Genomic DNA, 5,325 nt, shown 5'->3' with positions numbered 1-5,325 from the left:
AATGATGAGGTGTGGTCTTCTTGACCACCACACACACATATATATATGTATATATATGGCACATGGCTGATCATGTGCAGCCTTGGACGTTTTTTTTTCCTTCTTTTTCTTTTTTTTTTTCAATTTCCTCAAATTCTCTAGAATTTTCTTTAAATGGGAAAAGATGACAAATTCCTTGACTTGGTCAACTTGTGCCCACTTATGCATGTCTTGCAATATAAAATAACACATGGCCTCTCATTTTCCTTATTCCAAGTTTGCCCTTAAATTTCCATAACAATAATATCTATAAGCGACTCGCGCATTCAAACAAAACCGAAAAATGGCCTTGCCCTTAACTTCCCGCGATTGTCTTAAAATATTCCGACGTACAAAATGCGGGATATAACAGTCTAAGACTCATTTAAGACACATTTAATGAAATGCCACTGCTCGTCACCGCCACAGCTGTTGGAATGCCGCTACGGAGGCTGGTGTACCACCGCAATGGTATAGCCTCGTCTACCCATCACCACCCCAGAGGTCATCACATTGCCACAGCGGTGCCGCTGGGCCAGCTCTGGTGCCGCCATTGCGAGCACCAAACACCATTTTTTCCAAAATTTTCTAAGTCCTCAATCGAAATTCCAAGTTATTTCCGAGGCCATCTGCTCACAACCCGACCACCTAAACCCATACAAAAATGTGCTACGAATGCACTCGTGGTCTCGAAATTTCCAACGAAGGTCTCGTTGACCGAGTAAACCACCGGTGCCTACTTTCCATTCCTATCCAAAATCTCGAAATGCACCACAATGCATTGGGAACCGAACCAATTATACATGCAGGTTCTATACAACCATCCAGACCTCTCAGAGTTGACAAAACTCCGGAAAAGGTCCGTTTGCCCAAAAGTCAACCTCGGGTTAAAAGTGAGCCAACTAATGCTCGGGAATAGTGAAAGTGCCAAAAGAACTATAACGACCAAATGGGTCGTTACACTCATAGACCCTATGTAGTGTGTTGGTGTTGGTCGTGAGAATTATGTTCTGTTAAATGGGCCTACTGACTTATGATATTGTTTAGTGGCGGCCTCGTCGGCACGCGTACTGTGATTATGTGTATATGTAGGTGATGTTGTCTACTGTTCGGTTTGGGTTTTGCTGAATGCAGGTGCCGCTAAGGCTTTATGCTAAGTTATTCCAAGTCCATTATGATTATGTTATCTAGTTCAGGTTAGCTTAGCCGGCATTCCGGCCGTGAGGTCAGGTGCTCTGTCACGCCTCCCGGCGGGGATGTGACAGGGTACTTTAGGTTCAGATTTATAATATCCGAGTAACAATAGTCTCCTTTTATATATAGGGATTGTGTACTTTGTTTATAAAAGTGTAAAAATGTTTTGGTTTTGATAAATTTATATAAGTATATATGTATTTATGTTGTAATCACACACTTCGTTTCGGGTCGATCCGTATAATATGTTAAACGCCTTATCCAAAACTTCATATTTACAAATGCGACTTCCCTAATTTGGATAAATCTCATTTATAAAATGACTTGTTTTTATTCTTATGGAACTGTGTATAAAAATGCTTGTTTTGTCCTTTAAATGGGCTTGGCCCCAAAACCAACTTCCTTTCTCTTGTTCTCAAAATCAGATGGACTTTGCTTTCACTTCGAAAGCCTTTTGTTCTTAGTTCAGAATTGTGTGGGCTAAGCCCAAGATTGGTTCATCTTAAGTTAGTTTTTGATCCAAAATAAAGACTAGTTTTAGCTTAAAAAACGTGATCCTTTTGTTTCAAATTTTGATCCAACTAGGAAAATCCCATAACATTTTTGTAGTCTTGAAAACCTTTAGGATTTGTTTCAATTTATCGAGATCATTCCTTGTCTTTTTCAGATTTTTGAAATCGTCATATTTAATCAGGGGTTTTGAAAGTCGTTTGGGGACCAAAGGTCAACTAAATGGCATATGTACTGTTGTCCTAAGATGGCTAGAATAACCATAAGAATTCCGATAATATTATGAGTTTTTACAAGTATTCGAATACAAATACAAAAAAAGAAAAGAAAAAAAAAAGAGCAAAACAGAATAAATAAAGGAGAAGGGATAGGCTAAGGGAGTACCAAGCCCCTAGTTGGCCATTTTCACCTATGGCTGGGCCTTCATACGCATCTATAATATTTTCTTGCCTTTCTAATCTTCTCGGAGCCTTTGTTGGTTTTGACCTGGCCCATACAGTGGAGGAGGGGAACAGAAAAGGGGACCCGGTTAGAATTAATTTGTTGAACTTATAACACACACACACACACACACAGACACATATATATATGTCATACATAACAGAGTTGATATGGGTACATGGTTATATCTCGGAATTGGGCCTGACAGCTGATTATTTCAATTTAACAGGTTTACCGAGATCCCCCCCCCCCCTCCCGCCCCCTCCGCAACACTTTGTTTTCCTATTTTGACTAAGTGTGAACATGGACTTTATCTATTAAACTCAAGATGGGCTAGGCCCAATTACCTACTAAATTGAGATTTTAAACTAAGTGTTAAAGCCTAAATGGGTTCTCTACTCCATTTGTCATTGAGATATACTTCCTAACGCCCTATATACACATATATACATATACAATATACTAGATGATATACCACCTATGTATATACACCTTGCCATCACTACTTCTTTTACTAGTATCAACGTACATCACCATGTATATTTCTTCTTAAACTTAGGCTAAATCTTAAACTTGCTTCACTCATTAACCACCTAATTATCTTTCAATTTTTTAAGCCAAGAGATCAACCCTAAACTAAGGCAAGCTTAATGCTCAAACTAATCAACTAAATACTAGATAAGTTATTCATACAAATTGAACATAGCCTCAAGCCTTTAGTAGTTTGTAGAGCAAATACAGAAAAATCAAATTAAGCACATTAACTGTTCATAACTCTAGGCAATGTCAAATAGAAAGAATATATTCACCCAATCAGCCAAACACAAACAAGAAAGGCCACAGGAGAGAATTTTTTATGTCAACAAAATAGAATACAAAGAGCATAAATCTTATTAGTTTAGGCAAACAGAGATAGCACAATAAGGACAAGATTTTAATATGTTCAAGTGACCAGAGATAACACTGGGGTGACCCTTTAAGCCCTAGTCAAATTCAATAGAATAAGGGAAATACACAGAAAAGAAATATAGAGTTCAGATATATTATAATTTAGATGAAATGAAAGAAAGAAGAACAACTGTGATCTTTAGTTTCAACAGAATTTTAAGGAAGAGGGATAACACAAGAAATTCAAGCAGATCAAGTGATTTTAATGACTTGGCATTCATTCCAAAATAAAACTTACTACCCAGACTTCAACTTAATCAATTCTTTTCTCTTTTTCTTGAAAATCAATAATATTCAATGGACATACTCCTCCTTAACTACGCCAGCCTGTTTGATCACTTAGCAACTGTTACACCTTGGAGATTTCGGATTTTGTTGCCATATGAGTAGACTAATGCGATCTTAAGATAAACACAAAGTTTGTATGAGAATAAGGAGAATATACAACAGTTTTGAGAGCATACCATAGGATTTTGAAGTTATATGAATCGATGGAACCAAGTTTGTTGAAGGAAGCGAAATGCAAGTCATGTATGGAAGAGTTTTGCGATAGTTGAATTCATATGTATTTAGAAATGTATTGAGGGGATGCTATAGGGCCTATTGTATTGTTAATGAAGTGTTATCTAAGTGCCAAGATGGTTCCACGAGGATTGGAATTCAAACGAATCACCGAGAGCAACTTCGGAAAATATAGGTTATATGACCACTTATACGGTCCGTATAACTTTATAGGTACGTATAAGGGGTTCGTATAACCCTTCCAGAGAAGGGTATTTTTATGGTGGGATTATACGGTCTACTTACACGGACTGTATAAGTTATACGGACCGTATGAGTGGTTCGTATAAGTCCCTCGCACAGCTTTTTATTTTTGTATAAATAGATGACCCTTGTCTTTTATTTCATTTCCCACATTTTCAAAAGTCTTGAGAGCTCCAAAACCCTTATCCAAACATATTTCACTCAAACCCAAAAGAAAACAAAGATCAAATAGCAAGAATTGGCTCCCTAGGGTTAGTAGATTTCAAGATTTACTTGGGTATTGTAGCTAGGGTTTTGCACAAGTTGATATCTTTCTCCAAAGCTAATTCCTATGAGATAAAAAGGTTAGTTTTCATGCTTATTCCATGTTGTTAAGAATGCTTGGTTGTAGCATAACTTGGGTGAAAGGAGAAATGTGGAGAATGAGTTCTAAATGTGGATTTCATGATGTTATGAGTAGTAAACTAATTTGAGTCATGATTCTTAGTATAATATGGATATAATCTTGTTATGGAAAGTAATAATGATGATGCGGAAGTGTTGTATGAAATTGTGAAATGGGTTGGTGTGAGGTTGTTGAGATAAGTTGAAAATGAGCATGAATTTTTGAAACTTAATGGAATATGACAACTTGATTATGATACTGTGAATGCTATTATATTTTTTTGGGAGTTGTTTAGTGATATGGTGGAAGTCGATGAAGTAGGGGAAATGCTGCCTAATTTTCATTAGCTCGTAAATTATTCTAGTTTGAAATTAAGGGTGTCTTCAAGGCTTAACCATGGTATGAATCCTTCTAAATGTAGATTTTCCAAGCTTCGATGGTGAACGTTAAGTAGTTAAGAAGATGACGAGGTATGTAAGGCTAATCGTTCTTCTTTAAGGCATGATCCCATTACTATATACCTTCACATGAGTTCCATAATGTCTTCCAAATGACTTCGTCCCTAGAATTACTAAAGCTCATGATTCTTGGTATTCTCACGATACTATTACCTTCATTGTATGATAGTTGGGAGGAAAGATGTAATAAAAATAATGATGATATGATGTTGATGATACTTATGGACTCTTAGGTATACATGTATAAGTATGTATGACAATTATGTAACATCGAGCTTGCATGGCCAGGTATGATATCTATCGCGCGCACACCACTGTAGTTGGGTACGGATAACACTGAGCCTTGGTAGGGCCAGGTATGTATAACACCGAGCCTTGTCATGGCCGGGTATGTGAAACACCGAACCTTTATGGTCGGGTATGGTACTAATATATAAGTAAGCATTAGAAATGGAAGGTTCCTATTAGAAAAAGGGTAAGAAAACATGATGATTGCCACTAGAGGTACAAATGGCTCTATTATCTCATGACTCTCTTATCTTATGTTATTTCTTATGCTTCTATTATGATGTTGATTATGCTTTACATACTCAGTTCATTATTCGT

Source organism: Lycium ferocissimum, chromosome 4 (assembly GCF_029784015.1).
Source record: "Lycium ferocissimum isolate CSIRO_LF1 chromosome 4, AGI_CSIRO_Lferr_CH_V1, whole genome shotgun sequence".
Lineage (NCBI taxonomy): Eukaryota > Viridiplantae > Streptophyta > Magnoliopsida > Solanales > Solanaceae > Lycium > Lycium ferocissimum.
Note: the sequence above shows the minus strand (reverse complement) of the source record.